The sequence below is a fragment of the Suricata suricatta genome, chromosome 9, assembly GCF_006229205.1.
Source record: "Suricata suricatta isolate VVHF042 chromosome 9, meerkat_22Aug2017_6uvM2_HiC, whole genome shotgun sequence".
Taxonomy (NCBI): domain Eukaryota; kingdom Metazoa; phylum Chordata; class Mammalia; order Carnivora; family Herpestidae; genus Suricata; species Suricata suricatta.
Genome location: NC_043708.1, coordinates 21,594,938 through 21,616,463, shown reverse-complemented (window position 1 = coordinate 21,616,463; position 21,526 = coordinate 21,594,938). Strand labels below are relative to the sequence as shown.

Sequence of the window (21,526 nt, the reverse complement as noted above, 5' to 3'; positions counted from 1 at the left end):
TCTTATCTAAAAGTATCTAGGATCCTTATCAGTCGTAAACCACTTGGATCTCCGTTTTATAACCGGGTAGTGGAAAGGGAGGCAGTTCTCCAGCAGCCCAGCAGTCTCTGGTTGGAAACCCTGTTTCTCATCCGGCACCACCTGTGTGTCCCCTTGGCTGCCCCCCAGCACAAGGCACTCGTGCAGCCAAACCCAGTGAGCCTGTGAGAGTGGCCAGAAGCACAGCAGAAGGTGTTGGCTTCCTGGCCTCTCGTTGAGGCCATCTGGACTCTTTAACACACCTGTTTGGGAGGGTTTCCGTAGCTTGGTTTACAAATGTAAGTGCAGCTCAAAACGTTCCAGTCCAGTGCTGATCATTTGCCTTTGCTTTTTGGGATGTTAATTATGCAACAAGATCATTTCTGTGCCCATTTTTCTCCTCCGTTATAAACTTTAGGTGACAAAAATGTGCTTCTCAGTATTTTTTTATAGGAATGAACAGATGTAAAAGTGTTTTCAGTTCTTTAATAAAGGTGACATTAGGCCAGATTTGATATTACACTAAGTCCCACATAACATTTAAAAATGGGTTTTTCAACCATAAAATTACTAATTGATCTGTCTTGTAAAAAGATAAAGGAAATGAATGCCTATTTGAGTTTCATTTCTGTCAGCCTCCCAATTCCTTATTTTATGTAGTGCAAAATGAATTTTAATGAAGCAGCCTCCAAATTTCAAAATATGCCATTACCCTTCTGAAGTAATTGGCGTATTTGACTGCCTTTTCCTTCCTTAGAGTCTGTCTGACTTTCTAATCTTAAAGTCAATGTTCCATTCAACATGTTCTTCTGCATGCCATCTGAAAGAAGTAAATTAAAACAAGAGGAGAGACTATACCAGGCAGAATTCATTCATTGAGCCACTTGGCAAATATTTATGGAATTCCTACTGTAGGTCAGGCACTGTTCCAGGTGCTGCAGAAAGAGGGGGACATAAGTGAAAAACCCCTGCTTTCCATGTCAGTGCAGTAAGTCAGTATAATAGACACACAAATATATAATATTCAGATAATCAGAGCTACAAAGAAAATAGCATTTGCAGATTCTCCATTTTAATAAAGGGGAACTTTGAATGCCATTTTCCTAAAGAGGCTCACCTATCAGAGACCCAAATAAAGTAAAAGCGTGAGCTATGGTGGGGATGAGAATCAGCAGATAGAGTAGCCTTTCTTCTTCTTCCCATTAAAAAGAAAATGTTTATTTTTTTTTGAGAGTCCAATGTAGGGCTTGAACTTATGAACCACAAGATTATGACCTGAGTTGAAGTCGGATACTTAACCAACTAAGCCACCCAAATGCCCCTTCCTCCCATCTTTTTGCCTACTTATATGCATATAAAACACTGCTCATTGCTTGGTCTAATCTAGGAGGGAAGCTGCAGAGGTCAGGAGGAGAAAGGCAACCTTGAGTACCTACCTGTGCCACAATATGTCTATTTCCATTTCGTGAATCTGGAGGACAACCCTCTGGTCTGTTGATTTGATCCTTCACAGCTGAGGAAGCAAAGGCTCAGGGACATCAGGTAGCCTGGTGGACAAATGTTCCAGTTACTTATTGCTGTATTACAAACTCCCAAATTTTGCGGCTTAGAATAACAATTATTATTAATTTTACTCATGAATATGCAATTTGGGCAGGACTCAAAGGGGAAGGCTTTTGTCTGTCCCATGTGGCATCATTTGGGGAGCACAATTTAGGGCCTGGGATCCCCATCTGAGATGGCTCATTTCCCATGGCTTGCAAATTAGTGTTACTTATCCAAGGACAGTCTGAGGGCCTGCAGGCCTCCTTTTCTCTCTTTGTAGACTGGGCTTCCTGACAGCATCGTGGCTGGCTTTCTAAAACAATGTTCTAAGAGAAAGCATTAGATAGAAAAACATATGATGATATAGTCCTGGAAACCCCATATGCCCAGGTGTGCCTCTCTCTGCCTCTCACAAGTGTTGGGTCCTTAGCAAACTTACATCACCCTTACCCCCAGAGAGAGGAGTAAGAGGTTTCTCTGCATCCATTTGTTTAGTCAACAAGCATTCCTGAGTGCCTCTAGCCCAACTGGGGAGTCCAATTGCTTGCCTTTGCATCCTAGCTCTCCCACTTCCTTGTTGATGAAAGTAGAGAGATTTACTCAATCTCTCTTAGCCTCAGTTTTATTAAATGTATAACATCAGGATTTAAGGAAAGTCCAGAGAACTTCTCATATACCTAATAAGAGCACTAATTTCTACCCCTGCAATACTATCAGCCCAGCCCCGTTACCTTAAAAAAATCAATCCCAAGAAGGAAGATAAAATTAGAATTAATGGCCTACCTTCTCCAAGACTGCTATACATTTTATCTCCACAAGAGGTCTGAGACCTAGATGATACCTTTTACAAAGCTTCTATTCCCTTATGTTTTTATATAACCCTGAATCTAATGCAAGCTCTTGTCTCTCATTACCACCATCACCCTGGCCCCAGCAAAGCAGCAAACTCTTCCTTTTGAAATTCATGATCAACAGGACAAGAACAAAGCTTTTCTCAGCAAATTCCTCATCATCTTTCTTTAAGAGAAAATGGTGTCCTCAAGGTCTTTTCTACAGTAGCTGTTTTTTGGTTTTGTTTTTGTTTTTGTTGTTCTTTTACCACATCACCCCATGTGGTGAAGGACTTTGTGGTAGGATAATCATCTTTCTTACTGTGTCTAAATCATTTCTTCTCGCCCCATCCCCGAATATTCTTCAAAGCAAATGCTAAGACTATACTGCCTACCATCACTACATAGCACAATCATCCATCGATACCATGCTTTTTCCTTACCATTCACTTGGGATTTTAGCACTTGCCTCAGTCAGTAGGTTTTTCTCTGCCACTATATCTGTCACTATGTTATCTGTCTTTACCACATGTGCAGATAATCCATCCCTTAAACTGTCCTCTAACAATAAATTGCCCTTCCTGCTTCCAAAAATCTTGTCTCTTATCCCATCTATACCACCCACTTTTACAGCCATATTTTGGATCCTATCTTTTCAGCTTACCTCCTTAGCAGTGGTTCCAATAATTCTTCAGTTCAATGAGAATTTTAATCCACTTTCTTCAACATTCTTCTCTTTCTACTTCTTCCTTCCTTACCTTGCTAAGTACCTTTATTGTAAGAACTAGATTATTGCCTGATGGAATAACCAGGAGACAGGATCTTGGAGAGACATCTTTAAAAATTTGCCTGTCACTATCCATGTAACTTTTACATGACAAAGACAAACTGTTTAAATTAGGCTCTTGACCTCTCTGCTAATCCATAGCATCTCAGTATGGCTGAAGAAAAACATTCAGTATTCTAACAGAGACATTCTGAATTTGTGATAGCAAATCACAAATTTGTGTAGAACTCAGCACAGTCCAACAATCATTCTGTTTTCCTAGGAAGCATCAGCATATAGAAGATGTTTAAATCATTGGGACTAATGAGCTCAACTACAGAGAGAATGTTGATAGAGAATGAATGATTGAGTCCCCAGGAAGTCCACTATTTAGAGGTCAGAAAGAAGGAGAATCAAGCACAAAGAGTTGGGGAGAAACACAGCCGTAAGTACAAGAAAACCCAGGAGAGTACAGTGACCTAGATGATAAAAAAAAAAAAAAAGAAGGTGTCTTAAGAATCAGGGATTCATCAACTGTATCAGAAGCTGGGAATTGTTCATTGGGTTTGGCATAGTGGAGGTCACAGTGACCTTGAGAAGTGGAATATCAGTAAATGGTAGGGGCAAAGTCTGACTGGAATGAGCTGAAGAGAAAATAGCTATTGGGGAAGTAAAGATAGCAAGAATAGACAACTTTCTAAAGAGTTTTGCTATAAAAATGAGCACAGAAATGGAGCAGTGCTATAGGGTGTTTTGGGATTTAAGAGCAAAGAAAGATTGGCAGGGAAGCAGAGGGGGGCATTTGTATTGACTACTAGCTGGTGTGGAAACCCAAAAGAAACCACTAAGAAAACTTTAATTGCAGTTTTTTACTGTTAATATTTTCAAATTATTGAGCATGGAATGCCTGGATACTTAGATTTGTATGCATTACTGGGCAAGTTCTAGCACAGTGTACAGTAAGGAGGCCATAACACATTACACTGCACCCAGGAGCCATATATCCTTTGTACAACAAAACCCAGGGAGGAGTTTTTTTTTGATGGGAGAAATTTCTGAATTTTTATATTGTGAGGTTATCAATGCAGCAAAGAGAGAAAAAGGATGCAGAAGAGAAAATATACTTGTAATTGGAAAGTCATAGAATAGGCAAGAGGGGATGAGATTGAGTGCCTTCTGGGAGGTTGATATTAAATTGCAGCAAGGAGCTAAATAGGAGCAGGGAAGAGGAGTATTTACATAAAAATGCAACAGATGACTAGATCTGATAATGGGGAATTACTGTACCTTTCTTTGTATTGCTTTGAATCTTCCTCCCAGTGAAATAGAAGTTGAAGCCATCATCTAGAAATATGAATAGAGTTTTGAGGATCAGAAAAACATTTGAAATGCCATCTGAGGCAGTGGAAGCAACCCAACTAAATCAGGCTCCTACCATTTACTGATATTCCATTTCTCAGGGTCACCGTGGACCTCCACAATGCCAAACCCAATGAACAATTCCCAATCCTTAGCAGCATCTGACACAATTGATGAATCGCCTGTTTGGGGACACCTTCTTTATTTATCTTCGAGATCACTATACTCTCCTGGGTTTTCTTGTACTTGTACTTTTGGCTGTCCTTTTTTAGTTCCTTGTGCTTGATTCTCCTTCTTCCTGACCTCTAAATATTGACTTCCTCGGGGTTTAGTCATCAGGTCTCTTCCATTCTCTATCAACATTCTCTCTATAGATGAGCTCATTAGTCTCAATGTTTTAAACATCTTCTACCAATTTTAGATTTTTAGTTCTGACATATCCCCTGAGCATTAAACTCCTTTACCAACTGCTTACTCAACATCTCCACTTGGTTGTCTAATAAGGTTCTCAAAATTAGCATGTCTAATATAAAACTCATGCTCCTCTCCATTTACTCTCTCCCCTCCCCACAATTCATTTCTCTGTTTCATCTTCATCAATGTTACAATTCACCTACCTGCTCAGATAAAGACTGTATTAGCCAGGGTTCTCCACAAAGCAGAACCAGTAAGATGTATAAATATATAGAAAGACAGATATCTTTTAAGAATTATTAGCTCAGGCAATTGTGAGGGATAGCAAGTCTGAAATCTGCAGGGAAGGCCAATAGGCTAGAAACTCAAGGAGGAGTTGAGGTTGCAACTTAAGTCCAAACACAGGAAGCAGAATTCCTTCATTCTTGGGTGACCATAGTATCTCCACTTAAGGCCTTCAATGATTAGAGGGTATTTCCTCACACTATGAATGATTAACATTTAAATCAATAGACTGAGTAAAGCAGATAATCACATTTAAATTTAAGTGTTAATTTAAAATATCTTCGTGGCAACATCTAGGCAAGCTGACATGAAATTAACCATTATCCATTCCTTATCAACTTGACATCCATATGCACCTTCTTAAGCTATATTTAATCTCCAAATAAAGGCCATAAGGTCATACTTCTACCTAACAGGATATATATATATCCTGTGTACAACAAAAACACATTTTTCTACCTAACAGGATATATGTATATCCTGTGTACAACAAAAACACATTTTTCCTAGAAAAGGATGCAAAGTCCTTAGTTGACATTCACTTTTCTTAATACCTTGTAATTAAATACTATAATGTAAAATGTAAAGTTCATCCATCTTATAGAGAAAAGGGGAAAAAACCAAAGATATTATATATGTTCATCATATATATTTATATACTTATAAATTATGCATATGTAATATTTTTGGTGTCAGCTCAGAGTTTGTGTCCAATAATCCTAAAAAGTCACTATTTTCAGTTCTCCCTCTTAGGAGGCCCCTAGGCAACAACCATGGCACCCAGCCACAATGGCATGATCCTGAAGCAGGACTTCCACAAGGACAGGCAGGGGCACTTGCCCGTGTGATTCAACCAGCTGGTGCAGAAGATCCACAAATGCAAGACCTGAGAAGCCAAGGCATGCTGCAACGCCCTGTATGTGGACCCATCCAGCCCACTGTGAGGTGCCATATGGTGAGATATCACGCCAAAGTGCAAGCTGGCAGGGGCTTCAGCTTGGAAGAGTTAAAGGATAGAAGGGTGGATGGCGTTCACAGGAAGGTGGCACAGGCTATTGGGATCTCAGGAGATCCCAGAAGGTGGAGAAAGTCTACTAAGTCCCTGCACGCCAGTGTGCCTCAACTGCAAGAGTACCACTCCAAGCTCATCCTCTCCCCCAGGAAGCCCTCAGCCCCCAAGAAAAGAGACAGCTCTTCTGAAGAACTCAAATTGGTTACCCAGCTGACAGGACTGGTCATGCTTATAGGGAATGCCTCTAAGAAGGAGAAAAACTTCAAGACTTTTTCCAGTGTTAGCATGACTCGTGCCAATGCCAGGCTCCGTGGCATCCAGGCAAAATGGACGAAGGAGGCTACAGAACAGGATATTAAAAAGAAAAAGAAAAAGAAAAAGTAAAGTGCCATTGACAACTTGTGAAAAAAAGGTCATTATTTTATTTTCCCCAATACCTAGTCACCTTGATAAAAGGCCACATATCCCTTTGGAATAGACTGGGAGAAATAATAACAGTATACATTTTTGACAGTGTAGTGAGGTCCTTCCTCAAAGGGAACTGGCCTCTCTTTCATTCAATTCAAAGGGTTCTGAGTCTTAAGTTTAGAAATTAATTATGGGTCTGTGACTCTTCTTTTATAATTCAAATTTGACTTTTGTTCCTTTGACCTAGAACTCTCTGCTTATACAAATCAAGTAAGAATTTAGTAGGCTTACCATGAATTTTACTCATAGAAATACCATGATCAACCTGTCAATGCTGAGGAGGTCTCTGTAAGTCATAATAATCTGACTGCTGCTTTGATTCTGCCGTCTACTATAGTAACCATGCCCACCTTGCCTTTGGTGACTAAATAAATTCCAAGGTATCAGAAGCCAAGTGGTGCTAATTACTTCCGTTGCACAATTTAGTGACAGCTGTCCCCACTCTAATTTCTGACCTACAGAGAAAATCCATCACAGAGCTCTTCAAGAATGTTGGGGCTCCCCCACAAACTTACTGCTCACAGTCATAAGTGAACAATGTGTCCTCTGTACCTTCTTAGGGTGAATGAACAGACCTTAAATGATAAACTAGAGAGGAGGAGATTCAAAAGCTTAGGGAGACTGGAATGTTACAATGGATTTATCAAGCCAGTTCTGGTATTTCAATTCATTTTGTATGGGTCACCTCTTGGTTTGTTTCAGGTAGCTCTTTCAAAACTCCTAAACTGCAACATTAAATCCAGATTCTGCCTGATCGAATTTATGGTCTTTCTACCATTATGCCACACCTTTAATATTTACTCCTACCCCTATTTCCTGTATTTTTCTTTATATAAATTGGAAAAATCAAATAGTCATTCCTGTGAAGTGTACTCCACCTTTTTATGGGTTGCACTTTGTACCTCACCATTAGGAGCCTGGAACTTGAGTTCAGTGATAGATCTAGAAGCAAAGAGGAGTGGTGTGATGGAGGTAGGTTCTGAGGAGAATCAGCCGTGTCTTGCCACACAACTACCTTAGGGGAGGCCATTACAATCTCTTCAGGCAGAAGAGGGTTAATCTCCTCAGATAAGGATAGAGTAGTTGCTTCTCCTGGCAAAGAAGACTCATGGGAATTTAAGGGTTCACTATCCTCAGCTTTATCAGGATCTTCCCATATGTCCCCAATCCAATTTTCAGGATCTCATTCCTTCCCAATCTATGCCCTCACTTTAATAGCAGACACCCTGTGAGGTTGAAAATTCAATTTGCATTGTAATTCAACCACTTGCAGGATGAGACTCCAGTTTGGTTTTCAGCAGTCTCAGCTCTTTGGCTACAGGTGATAAAAGTTTCTTTCAGGACAGACAGATACTTTCAGGTCATTTATGCAGCACATGAGCTGGGAATTTGATTCCCTAAGTTCATCCTTTTTATTTCCTCACTTTGTCCAGTGCAATTAGGAGCAACTAGCCAATCTCATACTCATTATTCTGATTGTTTTTAATATTTTGGAACATTTTAGTCACTCCGAAACTTGCCTATGAGTTTGAATAGGAGTATCCAGTGGTGATACTCTGCGAGCTTCTGTTGTCACATCACACCACAGACTATCCATGCTCTTTTTACCAATGGAAGAAGTCGTTAGTGCCTTTGAATTTAATAAGTTTAGAGAACCAATTCCAAAAACTGACCACCATGGTCCAGCTAAGTTGACACATAAAATTAAGCATATTAAAAAACCTACAATCCTTGATGTCATTCACTCGTCCCACATTTGATCCATCAACTTCACTTTCAGAGAATACCCTGCCTCTTATCACTTATCACATTCAACATTATTGCCATCCTCATCCAAACCATCATCATCTCCCACCTACCCTCTCAAAATTGTCTTTTCTTTGTTTTCACTCTGCTTTCTATCCCACTGGCCCTACACTCTGAGTCCATGTTTATGCAGCAACCAAAATGATTTAAGATCTAAATTTAATCATTTCACTCACCAGCCCAAAAACTCCAGTGGCCCTATTCAATCACAAAATTAAAACTCAAACTTCCTATTGTTTACAACTCTCTGTAGTCTGACCCTATCTCTTTCTCTGATTTTACATCCACATTCACTAGCATTTTTACTAACTTAATGTCCAACTAAATGTGTTTCTTAAATTTTTTAATGTGTTTTTTTTTCCTCTTTGAGAGAGAGAGGGAGACACAGTATCTGAAGCAGGCTCCAGGCTCTGGCATGTCAGCAGAGCCCGATGTGGGGCTCAAACTCACGGACCACAAGATTATGACCTGAGCTGAAGCTGGACGCTTAACTGACTGAACCACTCAAGCACCCATCAGCTGAAGGTATTTTTGTTCCTTTGACCTGGAAACTTCCTCTCCCAAATGCTTATATGGCTCCATTCAGATGCTTGCTCAGAAGTCACCTCTTCAAAGTCCTTTCAGCGTCACTCTATTTAAATTAACATTATACATTATTCTTACTGTGATTAACATTTCTTCATTACCCTTATCACTATTTAGCATATTATATATGTATTTGTTTGATGTCTGCCTTACTAACTAGAATAAAACCTCCAAGGGGATAGGGGCTTACATGCTTTGTGTCCTGATAAATCCCAAGGCCCTACCTAGAACTACATCTAATGCACAGTAATGCACAATCATATTTGCCAAGTAAATGAATGGTAGTAATAATAGAACCCCATAAATGAATGCTAATAATAACAGTACCCTAAGGTTAGTACTCATAAGGTTGTTTAGAGGGTTATATTTGATAAAACCTGTATGCCAAAGACTAATTATCTTCTAATGTCAATTCTTCCATCCTTCTTTCCTAACAGAAGACCCAATTTTTATTTAGTCACGTGGCTTCCCAGAATTTAGATGCCACACAGTCACTCTGAACTATTATCCATGCCTGGAATCAGGCTGCAACCTCTGTTGCACCCACCCACTTCCCATTGCCTCTGGACCACGGACCCCACAGTGAACAAGTTTAGGACCTTGGTGAAAATGGGCAAGTGGGATCTGAGTATTCTGCACACTGAGGGAATGCACTTTCTGCAGGAGTGGATGGAGAGCCTGGGGGTAAAATGCCACCTGCTATTCATAAAATGAAATCAGAAGATAATATCAAAGGAGGAAACAAAGACGGATGAACCATTAAGTGACTAAAGTGGTCTAAAAATTTACAGTGAAGTGTGATTGAACCACATACTGATGCTCCTCCAGAAATGGGAGATGAAAATGTAGAGATGACTGAGGAAATGATGGACCTGGCAAATGAAAAAAAGTACCTGCCTTTGATCCCCTAAATGGTGGTGAACTACAGAAAGCCATTGACTTGTTCACAGATGCTATTAAGCTGAATGCTCACTTGGGCACACTGTATGCCAAGAGAGTAAGTGTCTTCATCAAATTACAGTATCCAAATAAATACTGCCATTTGAGACTGTGACAGAGCTATAGAAATAAATCCCAATTCAACTCAGCCTTACAAGCAATGAGGGAACGCATACAGACTTCTAGGCCATTGGGAAGAAGCAGCACATGACCTTGCCCTTGCTTGCAAACTGGATTATGATGAAGATACTAGTGCAATGCTGAGAGTTCAACTGAGGACTCTGAAAATGGCTGGAAATCAGAGAAAGTAAGAGTGAAAATGTGAAAAGAGATTAAAGAAAAATTAGAAGGGGTTAAGAAGGCTTGGAAAGAACATGAGAGACCCTAGAGGGAAGAAGCAGCCAGATAACTGTCAGGAGCTCAGGATGGCTCTTTCCCAGGTGGGTTTTCTGGGGGTAGGGAGGGATGATTCCTGGAATGACAGGGGGCAAGCAAGTCTGGAATGGCAAGAATGCTTGGGCTCACTGAAATTCTTAGTGATCCAGAAGTTATCATGGAGTTCCGTCATGTGGCCCAGACCCAAAAAATATCAGAGCAATCCAAAGGTTATGAATCTCATCAGTAAATTGTCAGCCAAGTTTGGAGGTCAAGAATAGTGCCCTTCTTAAAGCCCTTGCTGAAGGATAAGCAACTTAGAGCAGCTAATGGATATCACAATAATACAAACCAGCATACCTCTGACCTTCTCCTGGAGAAAGCTGGGGTACTGTTAAGATGATCCCTACCCTCTCTGCCCCATATACAGCTGAGACATTTTATAGTGGTTTCCCATTGGGGTATTCATTTAGATAATGTTTTCCTACTAGGAATGAGAAACTTTAAGCCCTTCTTAAATCTTAAAAATATTTGAAAACCATTTAAGAGGGTGTGTTAATCCCTACATTTTTCCTTACTAATCATTTCAGTTTTTTGTTCTCTTTGGGTTAATTGGGCAAGGAAGATACTTCAGTATGGAAGATGTATTGCTTAGTCTGAATGAAATAAAGGTTTATTAGCAGGAGGCAAATCTAACATTTAAAGACAAAGTTTGAGTTGGTTTCTAAGGCATTTTGACTTGTCTTTTTAAATGTTTTATTTATAAAACATGATTTATTTTGATAAAGGTACTGGGGCCACCAGTATTGCAGTAGGACCTGGGTAAGGACCAGAAACATTTGACAAGGCAGCGCATGCACCCTTGGGCAGATGCATTTAAATATTGCACTGTGGTCAAGGGATGATTTTTATAGTGCTGCAGTAGAGTTGAATTACTTAGCTATGTTCTTATCTGATATAGAAGGTAAACATTTCACATTATTTGCCCACACAAAAGACCCCATTTCCAACCATGCCTTTCAGTTAAGAATGCTCATGTGACTAGTTTCAGCCAATATGGCATAAGCAAACTTCCACATGAAACTTCTGAGAAGAGATTTTAAAAGAAATAGGTGAAGATAATGAGTTTACCCCCCTTCTCTTTCTTGGCTGACAGCAATTCAGGCACGATGGCTGGATATCCAGAATCTCTAACACCCATATTGAAGCATGAGAAGACTTTAGAATTCAACCATGGAGGATCATAAGATACAAAGAGCCCAGGTTTTGGCTACCACAGAGTGACATATTATGTCCAGACCTACTGCCTCTGAACTTCTTGAACATGAGGAAAAAGTAGGCTTTTTTCATTTTTAACTTATTTTTAGGCTTTGTTTCTTGCAACCAAGAAACAATTTTAACATGTAAGTGACCAAGACAATCTTTGGGCAATAATAAAATCTCAATAAATATCTTTTTACATATTACCATGATTTTTTGTGTGTCTCTCCTTATTAGCATTGTCGTTAATATGCTATATACTGTACCAAATTTTAGGAATATGGACAAGAATAAAATAGAGCTTTGATTTAAAGGACATTGTATTTGGGGAAGGGTAGAGATAAAATGACGGTACAATGTGAAATGTGCTTTAATAACATGCTGTGGGAACACATAGGAAGTAAAGCATAAGTCTTCTAGGAGTAGAGGCAGATTCATTGCAGAAGACATAAATCTTGAAACAAGATGTAAATATGTATAGCAAACTATCATGAGGACAGAAGGTTGGGGAGAGCAGAAAGAAAAGCCAAAGAAATGACTGCATATTGGCTTTCCCATTTGGTGAGCAGTAGTAATTTTGGACCTTACCAAAATAAAGTGCTCTATTGACTCTAAGAAAGCCGAGTCTCTTATCCTACCCAATACTTCATTGCAAACATGAGGACTGTATTAAAAACAAACAAACAAACAAACAAACAAAAACATTAGCACCAAACAGTTTGCTTTCTAAGATACCAACCCATCTTGTAATCCAAGAGGTGATTTCCAGATGGAATGTATATAATCAAATCTATTAAAGGAAATGACATAATCTTAGGTTGAGCTTATTGGGGGATAGAGGTGGAGGAAGGAAGTGGGGAGGTGGTGGGAGAGAATATATAAATGTATAAAATTAGAAAGTTCTTCTGAGGGAAGGATAGCCACTTAAGGTTCTTAAGGCAACAATTTTTAAAGTAGTTTCTAAAAATTAAACCGTATGTACTCCCTAGACTATTCTTTATATTGACAAGCAATAAGGAGCTTAGGATAGTATTCATTTGACTTTAATCTTCAAGGCAATATTTATATAGATTTCAAAATGCTCATCCTAACCTCCACTGTATGTGTATGTAGTGCAAGTCAGAGGGTACGGGAAGGAGAACTAAGACTGGAAAACAAGGATGGACATTTGGTGATTTCCTCCTTAAGACATCTTCACTGCTGCAACCTCAGTGCTTCTGCTGACTCCTAATTTGGACGCTCAGGATTCTTGACATTGACCTTAAATTTGCTCCTGAAATGTCCTTTTACCTCTAACACTAGATTTAGCATTTACTCACATCTTCTTTAATACTCACTCTTGATTTATCTTGATATCTTCTTCCATTAGCAAATTATTTTAAAAGTAATTTTTAACATGTGTTAGAGCCAAGTGTATTTCTATGTGAACACACCTCTGAACATGCAATGGAAATCTATTGAAAACTATTAGCTGATCTATAAAGATTTACAGATTTTAAATTTCAAGAATAACTGTATAATAAAAACAAAACAAAAATACTCCATAAGGCAACTCTTACAGAATTGATTTCTGGTACTGAAAAGAGAAGGGGAAATAACATTTACTTAATATTAATCTATTATAATGTATCCTTCACCTCAGCTTCTCTTTGCCACATTCTACAACAGCAACCTTTTTTACTGACCATATAATTCAAATCTTCCTTTGGAGAAATATGCAATAGTTGGTAATCGCACGCATTCTAAAGCATCTCATTTTATGCCCCCCAAATGCATAATTTACTTTGAATGACAAATATGGCTATGAAATGGAGTGTTTCCGGCATTCACAGATCAAATGTAACTAGGGAGAAATAACTCAGATGCATCCTGATGTTTTGTATTTCTATGCACTAATATTTGCTTCACACCATATGTCACAGTAACACAAGAATGTGATAAAGTAGAACAGCCCAGTGGTTCTCTCTTCCAACATCTGGTCTTCTGTGGAAGTCTAGCACTTTAGAGATTCATGTTTAAATCCCCAGATAGGTGGGGTAGTGTCAGATGCTTGGTGAGAGGAAGCAAAGGGAGTAATGGAAAGTCTTCTTCCTATTATCAAATTGGCATCAGTGAATACTGTGATAATCTCAATTGAATTAAACATACCTAGGAGTCCAGTGGACCCTCCTTGAAAAGCCACACACAACGTCCATTCCCATAGCAGTAAAGAGAGCCAGATGTCAGCCTTTTATACAGTGGCCATCCGTCAAGCCTTCTGACTCTGTTTTGTTCAAAGCAGCCAGCCCTGGAGGGACCACAGCTACCTAAGGAACAATGGCAAAAACCTTCCTCCTAATGCTGGCATGGCCACTCTCCGTAGAAAAAGACCAAGACCACATCAAGTAAATTGATGGGATTTGCAACACATCTCTTCAATCCTTTATTTTAAAAAAAATGGGGAAAATATGCTTTCATATTTCTGACTCCCGTTCAGGAATAAATAACCATATTTGTTCTCTTCATTTCCTCACATGCTTCTTGTTATTCATGTGGGCACAATATGGCTACCATCCCCACCATTTCCTAGAAGCTACCCACTGAGTTCCCAACTGGCCACCATGTAAGTGAAATTTCACAGACCCTTTCATTCTTTGTTTTGCATCACCACAGCATTTAATATTGCTGGATGCTCTCGCCTCAGAATATTTTTTGCTGCATAAAATGCCACCTCTCTGCTTTTATAATTACTCTCTTTAAATCTTTATTATTTACTTTTTCTAGACACACAAATTTTGATGTTTGGCAAATCTTGATCTTAGGGCTTCTTTCTGTCTACATCTCATCCTGAATGATCTAAGTCTCCCAGAATTCCAGGTCCTAATCATCTGTGTTCTACTTGTGCTGGTATCCTCATTTGCTTCCCCAAGTCTGTTGTCTACTCTTCTCTACACTGTTCTGTGCTGCAGGAAGCTGATCTCTTATGAAGTACATTGTCAGTTCCTTAGTTGGTGGTTTGCTTTCATCAAGGAAAATACCAGTAGGAAAGTAGATAGGAGGAGGAGAGAGGTAAAGTATTAATACTTCTCTGGCTCCTTCCCTGCCTCTGGGTTACCAGTGGTTGCATTCCTTTACCAGAGACCATTCCTTTCAGGCAGCTTTCTCCGACAGCTACAGCTCAAGGAGATTCCAGCCTTTCCCTTCCCCTTCAAGCCTAGAGGTGGTAGCAGCTTTCAGTTGTTGCTCATTCCAGAGTACCTCCCCACTCTTACTGTGTTCCTGAACCCAGTCAACAACTTTGTTCATTCATTAAGGGCTTTTCTAGTGACCTCTTTCCAATATGCCATCTATCAAAACTCTGACCCACCCTATGAAATTATCCTACTCTGAATCTCAAGTTCCTCTTTCTTGCCTAAGATCACGATCCATAAAACTAACTACTGTGCCTACTAGCAGGCCCATCTGGATTTTATGGAGTATTTAAATACTAACATGGACAGCAATGAACCATCAGCTTCTCCTCTTTCTCTACATTTCTCTACTCAGCGAATGACATTGCTATTTTCAAAATTCAATTTTCAAGACAGAAACATGGAAGTCACCTTTAAACCCCCCTCCTTCACTTGTTTTTCCAGTGAAATGCTAAGTTTTACTGAGCCTGGTCTGAATATTTCTCGAACCCAGTCATTTCCCGTATTCTCACTGTTTTCTGCTACATTAGACTACCTTCAACTTTTGTCTGCTTGCCCCCAAGATACATTTTTCATAGGGAAGAAGATCTTTCCAAAAGTCAAATTTTATTATGTTAAAATTCTATTTAAGAACCCTTAAATTGGATTTTTCCTTTGGATAAAATCTGGGCTTCTTACCATGATTATGTGCTTACCCACTACCTGAACCACGTTGTGATATAACATTTATTACACCTTATTGTAATTTGTTATTTAAATATCACCTGCTTCCATCAGAGTGAAAGTCCATAGGTTAGGTGTTTGGATTGAATTATATTCCTCTAATGTTTATATGTTGAAGTTCTAATTTCAAGTACCCCAGAATGTGGCTTTATTTGGAAATAGAGTCATTGAATATGTAATTAGTTAAAATGAGGTCATACTGGAGTAGGGTAGGTCTCTAATTCAATATGACTGGTTTCCTTATAAAAAGAGGAATTTGTGTCTGACTCTTGATTTGGGCTCAGGTCATGATCTCATGGTTAATGAGTTCAAGCCCACATCAGTCTCTGCCCTGACAGTGTGGAGCCTCCTTGGGATTCTCTCTCTCCCTCTCTCTCTGCCACTACCCACTCACACATGCACACACACTCTCTCTGAAAATAAATAAATTAACTTTAGAAAAACAAATGGTGAATTTGGACACATAGATACATGCACAGGGAAGATTATATATAAAGAGACATGGAGAGATGTCTACCTACAAGCCCAGAAAAGAAGTCTGGAACAGATCCTTCCCTCACAGCCCTTAGAGGAATTAATGCATCAACACCTTCATTTTAGATTTCTAGTCTCCAAAACTATGAGACTATCAATTTGTTGTTTAAGTCACCTAGTTGTGATACTCCCTAGCAAACTAATATAGCAGGGAACATGTCTGTCTTGATAACTGTCAGACACCTTATGTCAGAGATTGTAAGTCTTTGACCGTGTCTCAAACATACACAGTAGGTATTCTAGAAATATTTATTGAATACTTTAATGAATTCCTATTAATACTGTAAAGTAAAATTATATATTGGGCAGGAAGAACAGACCAACCTGATGGAGCTTAATTATTGAAGTATCAAGAATCTCATTAAAACCTGAACCCAAGTTAAAAATTTAAGGACAATACTTTAGTCAAACCCCATTACATTCAATATTAATTACTCAAGCAGGAAAATAGAGTAAATTTTCCATCTGAAAAAAATATACTGAGGATCATTACTCAGCTATAATAATATTTTTAAATTACCATAGCAAAAAATAAAATACCACATCAGCTTTACCTTATTCCATTTATAAGCCCTTTAGATTTTACTCATCTGAATAATAGAGTCATTATTGTCATTTAGGGACTTAAGCATAGAAGGTAGAAGACTTTGAATGGGTTCTTTGTCTTTTTTACTTATATCTGAGGCACCAGGCCAGAAGGGTTATTTAGTTGCTACTTTTTGAGTTTATCTTTTCCTAAGTCAAAGCTGAAAGTTTCAACACCCCCCAGTAGAGTACTTATGGGCTGAAGTTTGGAAACCCTGTTAAAATTTCATGAACCTGAATCGAATATATTGGTTCATTCAGCTTTCCTTACTGCTCCTAAGGTTCAGATGGTTCAGCTGAGACATGGCATGTGGATTTCTTAATGAATAGTGAATTCTGTAAGTTTGTGTGTACTCCAAAAAGCACTTCTCTTAACCCAATATCACGTGTTAAACTTAGTTAACATCTTGAAAATCAGAGCCTCTTTGCCCTTTGGAGTACCACAGGTCAGCATGTCACAAATGAAATAGTTCTCTTTAATTAAATAAAGACTAGTCATGGTGATAAGTGTCAATATAATTTGTATTAAATTATATCCTAAATAGTTAAATCTAGAAAAATCAGCAGCCTAATATAATTTATTAGTATTGCCTTTGTACTTGATGACATCAATGATCTTCAGCGTTTAGTCTTCAGGTGTAAAATCACATACGTGACATTCATGCATGTCTTATGAAATGTCATCAAGCTTCTTCCTTCAAAGAACAGGGAGTACTTGAATTTAGCCTCTTTATTATTTTTTTTATCTTTACATTTTTAGAGAGAGAGAGAGAGAGCACATGACCAGGGGAGAGGGATAGAGGGAGAGTGAATCCCAAGCAGCATGGAGCCCAATGAGGGGCTCAGTCCCACAACTCTGAGATCATGACCTGAGCCAAAATCAAGAGCTGGAAGCTCAACTGACTGAGCCACTCAGACACTGAGCCACTTTAAATAGTACTTCTTTCTTATTAACTGCTTTTTTGTATATCCATGGTACAAATCAAGCCATTAAATGCATTTGATGTTTACCATGTAATACTAAGATAACTCTATAACCCTAGTCAAGTCTTTCATGAAGAGAAGCTAAATGATCAGAACCTTGCACTTTCTTTAAATTATGAATCTGTTGGCCCCATGTGGCCAGCTCTCAAGCAGAGAAGTCTTCACTCGCTGGCATTTTCTGGCCTATATCCTAACTCTGTCACCTCATCTGAACTGGAATTCTTTTTCCTAATTTGTTATTTGAATCATTTTCTTGAGTACCCCAGGCCCTTTCTCCAATGACTGATGCTTTTTTGCCATCACATTTGGTTCTATCCCTATCTATGCCCTGCACATGGCCCCTCAAATGGTACTCTTCCTCTAGCCATGCAGATTTCATTCTTAACTTGAATCCTTAGACCCCTATCCCTTATTACATCATCAGTGTGTAGCCACAGATTTCTACATCCCAGGAAATGGGAAATCAGATGATAATGAAAGAAGTACAGTTTGCTTCTGTTACTAATCCTGGGCTCCCTTCTCTACATCTATGGACCCTTAGGATCCTGGTTCACAAATTCATGGAGATATGTTGATGCCATAATGATTTGTCCATGGACTCCTACCTGAGTCAGAGTGATAACTTTTAAAAGTTTATAAATGTTAGAGAATGCTTCTTCCATCATCAAACTATCTTATAATCTCCTCCCTGTTTCAGTCATTTATCATCATAGCAGATAGAAGACTGATTAGTACCACTGCTGCCTGGGACAAAAATTTGGAGATAACTGTCCTTAAAAATCTTCTTGCTTAATCCTTGTTGGAGCCACTAGAAATTTAGTGTTCTATTACTTTCAAATAAATGATTTCTAGCAAGTCATCTAATTCAGATTTTCATATCAGAGAAACTCTAATCCTATTCTAAGATCTTAAGAGTTAGAGAAAGGAGACAAAGACTGGCAAAGGAGAAGAGCAGAAAAGAAATTTGAATGACTAATTGAAAATTTCTTGTGTCTTTGAAACACCAGGGCCAGTTTAACAGACTTTGTAATATTGGCACATTAAGTATCCTTGTCTCCTCATGATTCAACTAGTATTTTCAGGTGGCTTACCCAGGTATCCATGAACCAATTATTAAATCATTGCTTCTAATCAGCATGAAATAAAATTGTTTTTTAAAGATCCTTAAATATTCTTAACTCTGAGCATTTGTAGTTTAAAAATACATCCAAAGAATATGTTGTCTTTGAGATTTGACATGAACTCACAGAAAATAGATTCTGACACTGACCTAAGCAAAACATCTGACCTATTAACAAAAAGATTCAAGTATCAATGAATAAAAGTGGAACATAGTTAAGAATGTGCATATCTTGTAAAAGAAACGGCTTCAGCTTATTAATCTTCTAATCAAAAATATTCATAATATCTCTAAAAAAGGACAAGATTATTAATAAGCATACATTTAGGAGACTTTCAAAGAAAAGGAAAACATTTTCTAGTGGTGCAAATTCTTTAAAATGCAGGTCAACGTGATCTAGCAAAAACATCATAAACTCAGGCATTTTATAAGTACATACCTATAAGTTCATATTTTGCTTTTTATAAAATATTGGTAGGTCAGAATGACAAAATGTGCCAGAACTACAGTTCCTATTCAGAGGAAGAAAGATCATATCTTTCCATGCTTCCTTTATATTGACATTGGAATAATTATACAATAGTGCATAAATTGGTAATACACTACATACATATTGCCTTGATAGAATATCAAGCCCTAAAAGTCTGTTCATAGTTTGGTTAATCAACATTTCCCTTAATTTTCTAGAAAAAGCACACACACAAAAAAACACAAGCAATTTTCTCTCTTCCATATTGGCTTCCCAAATAATGTCTGCATAGAGCCTGCAGGGAAACTTGGGAATTGGAACTCTTTTTCAATTAGTAAAGGAAAATCAAAGAGAATTTCCAGTAGTGACTCAATTAATCCAAGTACAGCAGGGAGTAGCATCCTAGTAGTTGGAATAAGAAATGGTGGGAGGATGCCTAAAGTATATTTCTAATTCCAAAGCTTAAAAACGGAATGGCCTAAGGCAATTCTACCTGCCTACCAGTCCTTCATGTTTTCCCATTGTCAAAACAAAAAACTGAAATTTAATTTAGTTCCATCATGTAGCAAGTGTTCAGAATATTTACATGCTCTACTAATGGTGTTTATAGACCACTGCAAAGAAGGGACCTAGAGACTGACAAGGCTATTAATTGCTAGTTATGTCCGAAGTTAAGTTTGCACACCTCAGGTCTTTTTTGATGTCAAGAATATTTTCACATTTGTCTTCATTTTCAGATACTTCTACTTTTCACGACAGGGAGAGATTTACCAGTGTGCCGGAGACAGTTTTGATAGAATCAGTTTCAGTTTTAAATCTCTCTGGAGAGGCTCTCACATCTTGTAGGTTCACCTAGACTGATTTCAAGGAAGACTCTTGAGTAACTATCCTCAGGCCATGTGCATGCATTTTAGCTTCCAGCTGAGATTCCACTGAGTTAGCAGTTTGTTAAAATTGTTTTTAGAAATACGTTCTTGAGTGGAAAAGCTCCAAATAACATCTAAATTATCATTTGTGAGGCATGAAGGGGAGTGTGGCTGTCTCCACCGCATCCCCCATGGGCTAACGGCCACACTGACAAAGCCCAGGGTGAAGCTCTCATCACAGAGGAAAGACACAGTACCTCCGGTGGCTTCAACCCAGAGGCAATATGGCAACAGAGATGCAGGGTAGACACAGCTCATTAGGACACTGGAATTTTGCTTGCTTCCTCTTCCCGTCTTTTCTTTTTCCAATCAAAATGCAGATTAAATTTCATCATGCACTACAGGTGCTTTGAAAGTGCAAACTGGTCCCAATAAAACCTAGTGAGTAATATTATTAGTTTATACTTATTGCTATGTAGAAAGTCATGCTAATTTTCTGTCGACTCTTCACACATACTCTTTCTTCTGTTTGGAATGTCTTTCCTCTTCTCAACCTGGGTAAAGCCCAATCCTAAAGGAAGAAAGCCTTCCTTGGGGGCCTTTTTCCATCCCAGGTAATTTGAGTAGCCTTCTATGGGCATCTAGGCCCTCCTGTGGCTCCTATTTCAAAGCTCTTTTCCCACAATGTCTAGGTCACTCTCTGGATCACTAGACTATAACCTCCCTGAAGTAGACAACAGATAGCATTACCTTATTATCTACAGGGTCTTTAAGGACACTTTCTAACACAGAGGTATACACTAAAATAAGCATGTTTGGGGCACTTGGGTGGCTCAGTCCGTTAAGCATCTGACTTTGGCTCAGGTCATGATCTCACAGCTCAGGAGTTTGAGCCCCTCATCGGGCTCTGTGCTGACAGCTCAGAGCCTGGAGCCTTCTCCTGATTCTGTGTATCCGTCTTCTCTGCACTTTTCCCACTTATGATCTCTCTTTCTCAAAAATAAATAAAACACAAAGTTTTTAAATAAGTATGTTTATTGAATTAATGCACCTCGTACTGTCTAGCAATAAATGGTCTCAATGAGTAACAGAATTTAGATTCATATATTCTTTTTATTAAATTTTTTTCTCCATAATATTTTATTGTCAAATTGTTTTCCATACAACACCCAGTGCTCTTTCCCTTAAGTGCCCTCCACCATCACCACCACCTCTTTCCCCCCTCCCCCTTCCCCTTCAACCCTCAGTTCATTCTCAGCATTCAATAGTCTCTCAAGTTTTGCATCCCTCTCTCTCCCCAACTCTCTCTCCCTCCTCCGTTCCCCCTGGTTCTCCATTAGGTCTCTCTTGTTTTCCTGCTAGACCTATGAGTGCAAACATATGGTTTCTGTCCTTCTCTGCCTGGCTTACTTC

General features: G+C 38.7%; 2 pseudogenes; both read left to right on the top strand.

Moving 5' to 3' along the window:
- The first annotated feature begins 5,990 nt into the window (after positions 1-5,990).
- On the top strand, positions 5,991-6,613 carry LOC115302170 (annotated as a pseudogene).
- A 2,985-nt stretch (positions 6,614-9,598) lies between these two features.
- On the top strand, positions 9,599-10,683 carry LOC115302169 (annotated as a pseudogene).
- The last annotated feature ends 10,843 nt before the right edge of the window (positions 10,684-21,526 follow it).